The 15,349-nt window shown below is 41.1% G+C and overlaps 1 long non-coding RNA gene across 1 annotated transcript in view; it reads left to right on the top strand.

The window, feature by feature from the left end:
- Positions 1–280: 280 nt before the first annotated feature.
- The window catches only part of LOC145395429 (uncharacterized), a 35,164-nt gene continuing 20,095 nt past the window's right edge, over positions 281–15,349 (top strand). The window contains exons 1-2 of the long non-coding RNA XR_013896612.1: positions 281–410; positions 13,142–13,245. This is a non-coding gene — a long non-coding RNA (uncharacterized LOC145395429). The remainder of the gene's footprint in view (positions 411–13,141; positions 13,246–15,349) is intronic.

Raw genomic sequence — 15,349 nt, 5'->3', positions numbered from 1 at the left:
GTTTAGGCACATTACGCTGAATGTGAGTGGATTAACTCTTTATGTTTTGTTGATCAACAAATTTATTGTGTTTTCATTATTTTCCAAAAGAAAAAAAAAATTGCCACCCAGACATAACCTACAAAACCTCACCCAATACGAAACAATATAACTGTGACCTACTCTGCTGCAAACGGCCATATCACTCATTTCGTCACAGTAGGGAAGGTCCTCGGATTTCCATCTTGTTATAAGGGGAGGTGGCTGTGTTATGTTCACATACTTAAGATCAACATTTCCACAGGTCCTGAGTAAGCTTCACGGTGAGATGGACAACCAGACGTATGCAGTCTTTCCTCGCATTTTATTCGAATGTTCAGAGGTGCTCAAGCTCGGTATCAGCTATGAAGGCTTCCCTGCTACACTGGCTGGTGAGATCTCTATTCCTATGATTCGTCCACGTTAACATGGTCTTTTTTTTTTTTTTTTTTCAGCCTATCTCAGGTAGCTCACTGATAGAAGTAGACAGTGTTATGGCTGTACATCCTTCCATGGCACGTCTTCGGGACTAACACCATAATTTAGTGTTTATATCTTCTAACAGCTCAGAGGCAGAATAAGATATTGCTACAGGATCATATATTTCCTCACCACCTCTTGGTGTCCAGCATCATATTCTACTGCTTATATTTTGTTACATCTCGGAGGCAAAATAAGAACGCTGTGGCACCATATTTTTTCCACATCTTAGTGACTAGCACCATATTTATACTGGAAGGATGGCAATTTTAGCACGAGCTAAAATGGTCAGTTACGATGACGTCATATTTATATCATTATTACTGCCTCTAGTGGATTATATTTGGATTATGGGAGGTGTTTTGAATGACAGGAAAGAAATTAAGCCTTCAATAACCACTTCACTTCTTGGATCGTGTCTTTAGATGAATTAAATTGTCTGGGAAAAGCAAGAATAAGATAAGCATGATGTACAGTCTGCACCAAATATCCTTTCGCTTCATATGCTTCTTTCTCAACAAACACTGAAAGTCAGAGTGGTGAACCCGAAGCATCCGACACTGATGACTTTACTTAGCCACATATCAGTGAGGACTTTGGATGCCGATTGTACACTCACCCACAAAAGTCTTTTTTTTCGAACCCCATAAATGTGCGAGCAGGTTTGTCGAATCTGCAAGGAGACTCACGCGTATCTGGGAACAGTGTCAGTGGGGTTGAGGGTATTGCGGATGGAGGGAGTGGTGCAGTAGTGGCCGAATTATATGCTGCAGTCATGGTATTGTGTAGCTTTTCCTGCTCTTGGCTTTGTTCTATGAAAACAATGGAGATGGAAAGGAATAATGAAATTTATTATATATTACTACAGTACATGCTAAAACAGACATGCAACTTATAGAAAATCAAGTTGAGCTGCAACAGGGAGGTTCCTCCTGCCCTCCCCGCACACTCCCCGTCCACCATAATACTACCTTGGTTCCCACCACCAGACTCCATTTCCTTGGGCAGCTGTATAGCACATAGTTGACAAAACATTACGACATAATAACAAAACAAAGACTTGTCGGTTCACATGTCTGTAATATGAGACGATGTAGCAGAACTTTATTTTGTGGCGACATCTGAAACCTTTACAGTAGTTATGTGTCAAACCACCTATTAACCAGAAACAGTGCAGGTTGGTCATGGTGGGGAGTCTAAACTCTGGTATAGACCACAGATGTGACGCATTGTGAAGAAGCATGGTGAAGGAAGGTGTAAGCACCACAATTGTCCGGCAAAGTCACGAAGTAAGGGAGCCATGGCTGTTGATTATAATATAGATTCATTTTACGATTACCGTGGCACAAAAAGGTAGTCATAATCAAACTCTCAGTGTTTTACACTGCTGGTTAATAGGAATTAATGCCTAGTATTCAGGTATTTCAAAATATCTCCCATGCACTGCTTGTGGAAACTGACCACCCATAGTTATGTTGTTTCCCAAGTAGTGCAGAGACAAAACCTACGTCAAATTTTGGCATAATGGTCCAAAATGTGTTTGTCATGTAATTATATTATAATTAAAGCAGCGTATAACTTTTCATTATATTCAATATTCATGCACTGATATATATGTTTACTAATCTTCCCCCAGTTATTTCAGTAAAAAAGGAATAAGTAAACAATTTGTAATCTTGCAATTTATTCTATTTTACGGTTATAGTAAATTTAATATGAAACTCACATTTCTCAAAAAAAATTAACAGTAATGGAGAATAATGCATTTGCTATGCTGTCTCCCAATGAATGCAGTGCCTCCAGTCAACGTCAGAAATAAATAGTATTTTATATTATAGTCAGGAAATGTAGAAATTACCATGTGATTAGTCAGAATGCTTACAAGGCAAACATTTATATATCTGAATATTACTCCATATAGGTTGAGGTTTTCTACACCTGACAAAATGCTATGACCTGCAGCAGTATCAAAGGAAAAGCATTAGTAGGATAAAACATGTATTACACTGTGGTGAGTTACACAAAGTTGTTTCCATAATTGCCTATCCAACATGAACTATGCTTCTAATACGATGTCCAGCCACCGTGTGCAGAAACGACCTCATCTAATCTATTTAGCACTGACTGGACAAGATTCAAACAAACACTAGGACGACGTCTAATACGTTCCCAAACCTCCTGAGCATGTCTTTCCAAAGCTTGCCTAATGGGTTGCTCACCAATATCCCAGTTGCGACAAATAATTACCCATAGGTTCTCTATGGGATTAAGGTCGCACGATTTTGCTGGCCACCTAAGAGGCTGTAATAGAGGTTCCTCCTGCCCTCCCCGCACAGTCCCCGTCCACCATAATACTGCCTTGATTCCCACCACCTGACTACATTTCCTTGGGCAGCTGTATAGCACATAGTTGACAAAACATTACGACATAATAACAAAACAAACATTGCCTTATTGGTTCACATGTTTCTAATATGAGACGATGTAGCAGAACCTTATTTTGTGGCGACACCTGAAACCTGACAGTAATTGTCAAACCACCTATTAACCAGAAACAATGCAAGTTGGTGGTGGTGGAGAGTGTAAACTCGAGTATATATATATATATATATATATATATATATATATATATATATATATATATATATATATATATATATATATATATATATATATATATATAATGATTTGACTGTCTGTCATATATATAATCCTTGGTCTTCATTTTCCTTACATAACAAAAATATACTGAGTCTATACCAGAGTTAAGACTCCCCATCATCACCAACCTGCACTGTTTCTGGTTAATAGGTGGTCTGACACTTAACTACTGTAAAGGTTTCAGATGTCGCCACAAAATAAAGTTCTGCTACATCGTCTCATATTACAGACATGTGAACCGACAAGTCTTTGTTTTGTTATTATGTTGTAATGTTTTTCCCCTGGGGGTAGGGGGGCTTCAAGAATACTCCACCCAGTATCCCTGCTTGTCGTACGAGGGTTGGTGGTGGGTTAGTGCCCCACCCCGTAAAAAGAACTAACTAAAAAAGCGAATAAAGTGCCTCGGACCCGGACGGACCATACGTTGACGACTAAGGAATGGACAAAGGACATGCTTAGGGTGGAAACATGGAATGTGAGAGGAGGGAATGATGAAGTGAAAGAGAGAGAGAGATTGTTCAGGTGCTTGAGGATGCAAAAGTGGATGTATGTGGATTGACTGAAACTAAATGGCAGGGGTGAAAGGGTGAGAGAATTTGAATATGGTTTAGGTATATGTGCTGGAGTCAATGAGAATGAGAGGGCAAGAGAGGGAGTATGTCTGATGATAAGCAAGAAGTGGAAGGAGAATATAAGAGAGTATGGAACAGTGGGTGCAAGGATTGTATGGGTGAGGATGAAAGTAGGTATACATGCATGGGTGATTGTATGTGTGTATGCTCCAACAGAGGATCGAGTGGCAAGAGTGAAAGATGAGTTTTGGGCGAGAGAAGAACCATATATGGACAAGTTTGAGAGGAGCGAGAGAGTGCTGTTGATTGGAGACATGAATGGCAAAGTTGGGAATGTACGAGTGGATGGAGTGGTTGGTCAGTGGGGTGTGCCAGCTGAAGTAGATGGGAATGGTAGTGCTTTGGTGGACATCTGTGCTTGTAAGGGGTTGGCAATAGCCAACACCTACTTTCGTCATAAGATGATCCACCGGTATACATGGAGAGTAATGAGGAGGATGGATGGTGAACTTGTTGAACGAAAGGCAATGATAGACTACGTGTGTGTGGATGAGCGAATGAGAAGAGAAGTGTTGGATGCAAGAGTGTGGAGAGGGTGGGGGAATGGAGTCTCGGACCATCACTTAGTGATGGCCAAGGTAGAGCTGCAAAGAAAGTGGTTGAGGAGACGAAGGGGAAGACAGGAGGAAGCAGCTCCTGTGAGAAGAGTGGAGAAATTGCAAGATAGTGAGAAAATGACAAAGTAGAAGAGCATAGTGGAAGAAAGATTGGGAAGGTATGAGCTAGAGCAGATGGAAGGGATGGAAGACGTATGTCAGATATTCACGGAAGAGATAGGCGCAGCGTGTGAGGTGGTTTGTGGAGTGAGGAGGAGATGCAAGGGTGTGCAAGGGACAGCATGGTAGAATGATGAGGTGAAACGACCTGTAGAACAAAAGGAGAAGGCATATAATGAATGGTTAGTGAGTAGAGGTAGGGGAGAAGATGAGAAAGAGAAGATAGAGGTATATGTGAGCAGGAGAAGGGAGGTTAAGAGACTGGTGAAGGAGAGTAAGAAGAAAGTGGATGAAGAGCTTGGGAGGAATCTGAGTGTGAAATGGAGGGAGAGTAAGAAATTGTTTTGGAAGGAGGTAAAGAAAGTAAGGCAGTGTGAAAGGGGAAATAGTAGAGGAGTGAAAGACAGGAATAATAGATTGTTGGTGGAGAAAAGAGAGAAATTGAGGAGATGGAAAGAGCACTTTGAGGATTTGTTGAATGTAGAGAGTGAGAGCAGGGTGAGTATAAGTGGTTGGGGAATGGCTGGGAGAAGAAGAGATGAGAGGAAGGAGGAAGAGATCAGTAGGGCAAAAGTAGTGGAAGCGATGAAGATTAAGTTGGGAAAGGCCCCAGGAATTGATGGAGTGTGTGGTGAAATGCTTAGGTATGGAGGTGAGATTGTTGTGGAGTGGATATGGAAGTTGTGTAGATTGGCTTGGGAAGAGGGAAGGGTTCCAGACGACTGGAAATCAGGTATAATTGTTCCTTTATACAAAGGAAAAGGGGAGAGAGAAGTATGTGGTAACCATAGGGGTATTTGCCTTCTTAGTGTGACTGGTAAAATATATGGTAGAATACCCATTGATAGAGTTAGGCATATGACAGAGGAGCTAGTCGGAGAAGAACAAGGGGGATTTAGGAAGGGAAAAGGGTGTGTAGATCAGATATTTGTTATAAGATGTTTAGTGGAGAAGTATCTAGAGAAGGGAAGGAAAGTGTATGCTGCCTTCATGGACTTGGAGAAAGCTTATGACAGAATAGATAGGCAAGGTATGTGGAAGGTATTAAGAATATATGGAGTGGAGGGGAAATTGTTGAGTGCTGTGAAGAGTATATACGAGGGAACTAGGGCTACGGTGCGAGTGAATGGTGAGCTGAGTGAGTTCTTTGATCTCAATGTGGGACTGAAACAGGGTTGTGTGATGTCTCCATGGCTGTTTAATATATACATGGATGGGGTTGTAAAGGAGGTGCAATGTAGGGCAGTGGATGTGGGGGTGGCTCTAATGAATGAGGGTGAGATTTGGAAGATTCCGGTGTTGCTGTTTGCTGATGATACAGTATTGTTGAGTGAAGATGAATGGGAGTTGCAAGGTTTGATGAATGAATTTGGGGCAGTGTGTAGGAGGAGGAATCTGAAAGTTAATGTAAACAAAAGTAAAGTTATGGTGTTTGAGAGGAATGAAGTCACAGAACGCACAGTGAGGTTGGATGGTGAGGATATGGAGAATGTGAGTGCATTGAAGTACTTGGGTAGTGTGATGAGTAAGGATGGAACTTTGGGGGATGAAGTGCGTGAAAGGGTACAGCAGGGAAGTAAGGTTGTTGGTTCACTGAAAGCAGTGATGAGAAATAGGGAGGTGAGTATGGAAGTTAAGAAGTCACTGCATGATAGTGTTGTGATCCCTACCCTGACGTATGGAAGCGAGGCGTGGACCTTGCAAGAGGGGAGCAAGTCAAGAGTGAGAGCAGTGAAAATGAATTACTTGAGAGGAGCATGTGGAGTGACGTGGAGGGACAGGTTGACGAATGAAGAAGTGAAGGAGCGTTTTGGGGTAGATGTGGATGTGGTTGAGAAGATTAGGAGAAATACACTGAGGTGGTTTGGACATGTGAAGAGAATGGAGAATGAAAGACTGACTAAGAGGGTGTATGTAGGTGAGGTGGAGGGAGGGAAAGGGAGGGGTAGACCGAGGATGAGGTGGAGGGATGGAGTAGAGAGGTATATGAGGGATGGGGGGTGAGCTGTGGGGAGGGTAGTCAAATGGTGGGTGACAGAGTGACTTGGAGGCGTTTTGTCTGCGGCCACCCTTTGCGGGATTAGGGCGTCGGGATATAGATAGATAGATAGATGTTTTGTCAACTATGTGCTATACAGCTGCCCAAGGAAATGGAGTCAGGTGGTGGGAACCAAGGTAGTATTATGGTGGACGGGGAGTGTTCGGGGAGGGCAGGAGGAACCTCCCTGTTGCAGCTCAACTTGATTTTCTATAAGGTACAAGTCTGTTTCAGCATGTACTGTAGTAATATATAATAAATTTCATTATCCCTTTCCATCTCCAGTGTTTTCATAGAGGAAAGCCAAGAGCAGGAAAAGCTAGACAATAACATGACTGCAGCATATAATTCGCCCACTACTGCACCACTCCCTCCATCCGCAATACCCTCAACCCCACTGACACTGTTCCCAGATACGCGTGAGTCTCCTTGCAGATTCGACAAACCTGCTCGCACATTTATGGGGTTCGAAAAAAAAGACTTTTGTGGGTGAGTGTGCAGTACATTGCCTGGCTTACATGGCTTTACAGCTACCCTGGCTACTGAGTACTTTCCTCTAATGTGCCTGGACTTCAAAGTCTCTCTCTCTCTCTCTCTCTCTCTCTCTCTTACCATAGCTGTTAAGTTCTTTCCTCGCAGTTTCATAAATAGTCTGTTTTATAACGTTAATGAGGTGAATTTTACATATTTATTTCTAATTACATTTTGGTAACCCACAAAACCTGTCCTCCTCCTCACATACCATACAAGTAAACTCTGCCTTTTAAAATTTGTATTGAATTAATCTGTCTGTATCTTCAATGACGAGTTGTAAAAATAAATTAACATTAGGATGTGGTGTTAGTCATGTAAATTGCTATTGGAAGGGTTTAGACCCTCATTTTTGTCTTTGTTACAAAGTTATAGGAAATAACCTGCAACAAGACTATTAAAACTACCATATTAAATTGGACGAAATGAAGTTTTACGGATATAGTTTTTTTTTTTACTGGTTATTTAAAACAATTCAAAGTTTCAGAATGGGATCTTGCCGAATCATACTACAAACGGATACTATTTTGCTTTTGCTTTGTTTCTGTGTTTTTCCCTTCTCGGCTGAATCTCTTAAATTCTTCAATACGGTGACATCGACTTTGTTCAATGTCTTCCGTCACTAAGCGATGGTATTCAGAGTGGCATGCACCCTTGTAGTGAAGCGATCAATGGAGGTTATATCTAATCCTGCAATTCTCAAAACAAGAAAAATATATAAATATCTCTCCTCCGTTAAATACACTTGTCTTAATATGGCCAAGGAACCATGTATCATGGCATTTTTGGGACGTTGCGAGGATGTTTACCTTGTGACAACCCCCTCATACATCCCTCGATACGCCTTCAGCAAAGAATACTTCTTTAGTGTACTTGGGTGGGATTCTCAGACACATGCAGGATCTATTCCCTGTCCTAACTTACATTTGTTTTGCAGGAGGAACTAGAGGTTCTGGAAGATCCTCACTCTCCTTGCTTTGTCCTTCCTCACCCTATGAGTGTGATTACATTCAGCTTAAGACTGGCTTTGTGTTATCTAAGGCTTAACGCTATTCTTGTAAAGCGGTCACTGTATGAATATGATTACATTTAGTTTAGGATTGGTTTTGTGTTATCTGTGGGTTACCATTGAGCCATTAAAGCAGTGACTCTACGAGTATGATTACATTCGACTTAGGACTGGTTCCGTGTTATCTCAGGGTTAACACTGTCCCTGTAAAGTAGTCACGGTGAGAGAATGACTACATTCAGCTTAGGACTGGCTTCGTGTTAGGGATAACACTGCCTGTGAAGCAGTCACTCTATGAGTATGATTTCATTCAGCTTAGGTTTGGCTTTTGTTATGTGATGGTTAACACTGTGGCTGTAAGGCAGTTACTCTGTGAGCATGGGTCATCGAAACAGAGCTGGAGATGCAGAAACAATGGTAGACACAATATGGTTTTCGTATTCGAAGAGGTAACTTAATGTTTTTCCTGCTAATAATAGAAGATTTACCTACCAACAAAGCTCTAGGCCCAGATGGAATTCCGCCAATTGTTTTGAGAAAGTGTTCCCCTGAACTTGCCTCTGTTCTTGCAAAATTATTCAGACTATGCATACGTACTTCTTCATTCCCTAATTTGTGGAAAGAAGCCAATATCCACCAAATTCCAGAGAAAGGAAGTTCCTCTGACCCCTCTGATTACAGACCAATAGCTGTCACATCTTCTCTTGGTAAGGTTTTTGAAATTGTAATTAATAAGTACATAGTTAAACATCTTCAATCCAACAACTTAATTAGTGATAGACAATATGGTTTTCGCCAAGAAAGATCCACCATTGACATACTCAATCTCCTAACTCATACCATCCATCAATCAGTTGACCTACATGGTGAAACTCATTCAGTAGCCCTGGATATTTCTAAAGCTTTCGACAGAGTGTGGCACAGTTCCCTGTTGTCCAAACTCCCTTGCTATGGACTAAACTCTTTTGTTCCTTTGATTTCCTATCTCAGCAATAGAAAAATAAGAGTAAAAGTAGATGATGTATATTCCACTTTCCACTCAGTTAATGCCGGCGTGCCGCAAGGATCAGTTCTGGCACCAACCCTGTTCCTCGTTCATATTAATGATCTTTTATCTGTCACCCACAATCCCATCCATTCATAAGCAGATGATTCAACACTTCATAGTTCACTGACACTCAGACATCCATTTGCAAAGTCCAATATCTCTAACTCTCATCTCAGTACAGCCATCTCTTTAAATCAAGACTTATCCACCATCAGTGAATGGGGACAAAACAACCTCGTCTCATTTAATGCTAATAAAACAAAATATATACAATTTACTAATAGGCAGGTATTGCCAGAATCGTATATTACCTTCAATGCTACAAACCTTCCCATTGCCAAAAGTATTGAAATTCTTGGCGTCTAACTTAACAGTGCCCTCAGCTGGACCTCTTATGTTAGATCACTTGCTAAAACCGCCTCAAAGAAACTTGGATTATTGTACAGAGTCCTTAACTTCTTCACTGACGAGCAGTTAGTTATAATTTATAAGAGTCATGTGCACTCTCAGCTTGAATACTGCTCACCCTTGTGGAGCAGATGTGGAGAGGTTGCATTAAAACAAGTAGACAAAATTCAGAACAAAGCTGTTAGAATTATTATTATCCCTGCTATTACTAATAAACTACCTCCCCTACAAGTAAGAAGGAATGTTGCCTCCCTTGCGTTATTTTACAGATATTTCTATAGCAAATGCTCAGACGAAGTTGCGTCCATGCTGCCACCTCTCCATGCCTTCCCTCGTGCTACACGGGCAGCTGGCAGCGCTCATGACTGGAATGTCACTCAGCCATACTGCAGAACTTCTGTCTATCAGAATTCTTTCATTCCCCGAACTGCATCTCGCTGGAACTCGCTTCCCCAGAGATGTTTCCCTCCAGACTTCAACCTATTGTTGTTCAAGTCTAACTGTTACAGATATTTTATGAACAGCGGACACCAGCAATCTGGTGCATGGATTTGTTTTTATTCATTTGTTTTTCCTTCCTCTGTGTTGTTATTAAAAAAAAAAAAAAATAACTGTGACTCGAGAGATTATATTCCAGGATTCATATTACAAACCTATACATTTTCGACTGAGAAGAGAAGAGCCTTAACATTTTGCAAGCTGACATCTGGCTGGTTGTCCAAGTGCATTCATTTGTATCGATGTATTTTTAATAATGTGTTCAGCAGGAAAAGCAAACAAAATGTCGTGATGTACACAATGGATTTTATTAACCGACATTTCGACATTTCCTTAATGTCATCTTCAGTGGTCTAAAATGATAAAATTATTAAGATTACTTATATGTAAATAAAAAAGTGCTTAAAAGATACAGCAGTAGTAAATAAGAGAATTAAGCTATGTTTAAGGGGTAGGATGATATTCTTAAGTTGGGGCTTATGCAATTTAATATACAAGGACTCTAAGATCCTTACCATGTCATAGAGCAACTATCAAGTATTTTAAAATATTCACCTTTAAGACGGGTATCACACTGAACACTTGTATTCCTCACACCTGAATAAGGTGGTGACTGAAGCCTAAACCTGTTCTGCCAGACTAACCCATCAGTTCGGGGGTGCGTGTTTTGAAGGCAAGGAATGTACTGCCAATATACCCTGTCTGGCAACTAGGGCAGGGAAATAAGTAAACTACCGACGAACGCAAGTCAACTGGCAGAGAGTCCTTAAACCGAAAGAAAGACCCAACTTTGAAAGAACTAAGGTGAACCAAACGAAAATCTATACTAGGGTAAAATTTTGATAAACTCTTAAACAAATTTTGTTCTATTTTGCTGAAATCTTTCCTTGATAAGGCAAAGTTAAGTAGGCTACCTTCATGTTCACTGTAGGGGAACACTGTTTGGGTTGGTATCTATAGTTCAGGAAAATAATACACCAGTTTATCAAACAAATGTGCACTAAATCCTCTATTCACAAAATATTTCATCAAAAAAGTTACTTCACTATGAAAATGGGCGTACGTAGATGACAGACAAAAAGCTCTGTGAGTAAGGGTCTTTATAGCACTGATCATGTATCTGATATGACTGAAACTTAAAAAGGCTTGTTCCCAAACCTGAAAGGGCTGCAAAGCAGAAAATAGAAAAAAAGCTTACCATTGCTTTTCGAAATCGCTTAATCTAAAAAAGAAAGTTGATTATTTTTCTCCGTGTCTAGTGTGAAGGAAATGTTTTTATGCTGTCTGTTGAGGTATTCTAAGAATTTCAACGCACATTCATTAGCTTTAAATATTACTAGAGTGTCATCCACATACCGCCAATATAAAATGGGTTAAAATTTGACGGACATCCGTCTAGCCACGTTTTCTCATGGTAGAAAAGAAAAATGTTCACCACTATGGGTCCTAATGGTGAACCCATCTCAACCCCATTAACTCGTTTATACAAATTTTCATTGAAAAGAACAAGGACAAAGTGTTAATACCTCCTTAAAAACAGATTGTCTCACACGATTACAAATATCAATTCCCTGATATACTAATGGCAAACAAATATAGTTTCGTCCAAAGGCAGATCAGTAAAAATAGATTTAATATCAAAACTACATAAAAAAATGAGACTCAGATATTGGTCAGTGGAAAAGGAAAGTGGCCAATTCGTAAGAATTCTTTAGTGTAAACTCGTTATTGGTAAATGGTATTAACAATGGTGCTAGAAATTTTGCTAACTTACGAAGCCGTCTAACTGGCAGCCATGATGGGACGTAACAGAACAGATCCTATATGAAGTTCAGGGAGACCATACATGATACCAGGGTTAGAACCTGTAGCTCCCAGTGAGTGAGAGGTTTCTTCGGCTATTACATTTAGTGTGGCGAGTTTGTTGATGAATCTGTTTATTTTGTCCTCTACCCTGGTTGTTATGGAATATATATCTTCATATAACTATAAAAGAGCGTTGTGGTGTGGATGTGGATGTGATAGGAAGCGTTATGAGGAACACACTGAGGTGGTTTGGCCATGTGGAGAGGATGGAGGGTGAGAGACTGACGAAGAGAGTGTATGAGAGTGAGGTGGAGGGGGGAAGAGGGAGGGGGAAGCCGAAGATGAGATGGAGGGATGGGGTGGAGAGGTATATGAGAGAGGGGTGTGTGAGTTGGGAGCAGGGCAGTGAAATGGCGGGGGACAGGGCAACGTGGAGGCGATTTGATTGTGGCCACCCCAAACGGGATTGAGGCGTCTGGCAATAGACAGATAGATAGATATAACTTGGCAAACTGGTCCATATGTTCTGCATCCCAATTCTCAGATGTCAAGGGGATGGTTCAGGCAGCGATACCAGGCAGTGCCTGCCCAGCATCGTTATCTGCTTCCTATAAAGCTGTTCGGGATTTTCATCCATGTATATAAGGCTGGTTGCCAATTTCAGCAGTTAAAAAGGTGTTTGCGGTCCTCACAACAGCAGTCTGAGCCGTCACCGCAGCACAAGAGGACTTTGATTTTTAATCTGTGGAATCCTCTATATATCCCTTAATCATGAGATTTTATATTCATTTTTCTTCACACCACCACTTGCTTCATCATCTACCCGTACACCTGTCATCAACAAAGCCCTAACACGAACTCCTCCAAAAACATCGACAACCACTACCACCTTTTAAACCACCACCTCTGCCTACATCACTATCACAACCGGCAGAACCACATGATCTCCACAGACTGTCAGAGCCACCAATACCCTTTGTAGCACCCACCACTCTCTTCATTACACTACCACCTCCTCACCCCCATCCCACTTCAACCATCACCATCGCACTAACTCCACCTACATCACTATCACAACCAGCTCCTCCACATAATCTCCACGAACTGTCAGAACCATCAACAGCCCCTGTAGCATCCACCACTCCCTTCCATATACTACCACTTTCTCTCCCTTATCCCACCCCATACACCACCACCACCACCACCACTAACTTCCACCACTCCCACCACTACTACCACAGTCTCACATACATCGTCAGTGTCCAGTCAGTTAATGTTCCCTATGTTCCATGCCAGAACTGCAGTCAAAGTGTCTCAGTCTGGACGAAGCGGATGCGTTGGGGCTCACTCTTAGGACTCGCTATCTTCAGTACAGATGTGCAGCCTACAGACTGGACTGGGTAAGACCACTTAGTTCTGTCCATCTTTGCTGGATTGGCTCCTTTGGTTAGGCATAATAACTCTTAGAATCGGATGACTTCTTGTGTATTTTAATCCCTTTAACTTACAGGCTTTATTATCCAGCTTAGCAAGGACTTCTATGGCTGTCAAACAGGACAGTATGGTTCATGTTAGTTCTGCTTGCATTGTTGGATTTGCAGCTTTTGTTCAGGAGAATATTTCCTTCAGTCGTGTGATATCTGTCGGTATTATTTTCCTGCTTCTCCCACATGATTCTGTTCAACTTAGAAAAATTTTTGTGGGGCCTTTAAACTTTATAAGGTAAGATGGCTTGGTTAACACTGTGCTGTTGTAACGACTTTTTTTTTTTCTTCAGTACCATAAAATTTTATACTCACTGGCAGAGTGGTTCACAGACTGAAGGTCATGACCTCATGGGGGCCTAGCCTATTTTCTCAAGGGAGCAATAATGTAACCTTTAGAGTCAGGAGTCACTGGTGAGAGAATTTCACAACAAATTTTCCACAGGTGAAATTTACGAGAATATTATTTTTTTTATCAACCGTCACGTGCAGCATACACCAGAAGACAATGAAAGATGAATTGTTCGACTTTTCAAGTGACTCATTTGCAAGTGAAACTTTTTGGAGATCAGAGCCCGATGAAGTTTTGTGTAAACATTGATTGGCTGTGTAGGTGTTAGTCAGTCTCGTCTGTTTTTCTGTGCAAAACTTTTTATATATATTTTTTTAACTGTTCAGCATGAAACTGATGAACTGCTTACAATGATGGTTTCTTGTGCCTGCAATGAAGTCATTTCTGTGTCTTGTAACAATGCAAGTTCAACCGAACCACCGAGCTTTTTATTCTTTTTCTGAGTGTTCTTGTACTTATGCACATACATCGCGTCTCTATTTCTAATAACCCAATGATGTAGTTGTATTTTGGTCCGGGGCCTCAAAACGAAAAGTCTGGGAACAACTGCATTAGCTTATATCTATCTTTATATCTTACCCATGTCAAGGTATATTTTCTGTTTTAGTCTCATGTAAGACGCTTTCATTCAAACCGGACAAAGTAAGATGACCTGGTTTTACCTATTTCTGCTGAACTGGCTCCTTGAGATCAGTCTAAATACCTTTTCAATATGACGATGTCTTTTGCATTTTATTACTGCTTGCTCCAGATGTTTATATTCAGATTAAAGAGACTTGTCTGGTCACTGAACATGCCAGATTACAGGAAGCTGATTGTCATTCCTTATTGCACTGATTCCTTTTATTCATTATACAAATAGTATCTTACTTGCAACAGAGTAACTCTATATTTAGCCCCAGGAATCAAATGACCCCTCTCCCAGTGACGACCAGAGCTGCCAGAAACCACTGACTGACTCACATCTTCATTTCTGCAACATTCGCGGCCTTACCTCTAACTTTCGCTCTGTTGAGCACCACCTCTCCTCCTCTAAATCTCACCTTCTTTTCCTAACTGAGACTCAGCTGTTTGAGGCAGCTGACAGCAAACCCTTTTCTGTATCCTCCTACTTTCTTTATACTCATTTCAAAGCCAAAGTGTTTGTTGTGTATATATATATGCAATGACTTATCTTGCTATCGTGTTCCTCAACTCGATTCTTCTGAATTCTCTACACTCTGGCTTCTGCTTTCTTGTCATTCTCTGACTTAATATATCTGCGTTGTTTACTTGTCCCCTAATTCTACTGACTATCTAAAATTCTTCGACTATCTTACTTCTATGATGGAACACATTCTATCAATTTCTCCTTTCTCTGAAATCTCCATTCTAGGAGATTTCAGTGTTCACCAACACCTTTGGCTCTCCTCTCCTTTTACTGATCCACTTGGTGAACAAGACTACATCTTTCCTATCCTTAACCCCTAAATACCGAAGCACGTCAATCTACGTCTTGACCATTTCAGCCCTCTCTGCCGAATCAACAATATAGTGCACCTTGTAAAAAATTGCTTGTACATTGCTCTGCCCCAATTGTGACGTATATCCCTTCAAGCCAATGAGACCTAACCACTCCGGCCTCGGGTTGGGTGATCTGGCCACTCTGGGGGCAGGGAGATCAACCCC

The sequence above is a fragment of the Coenobita brevimanus genome, chromosome 31 (genome assembly GCF_032717465.1).
Source record: "Coenobita brevimanus isolate Jiangsu-jjx chromosome 31, ASM3271746v2, whole genome shotgun sequence".
In the NCBI taxonomy this organism is placed as follows: Eukaryota; Metazoa; Arthropoda; class Malacostraca; order Decapoda; family Coenobitidae; genus Coenobita; species Coenobita brevimanus.
This window is presented reverse-complemented; position numbering and strand designations above follow the sequence as displayed.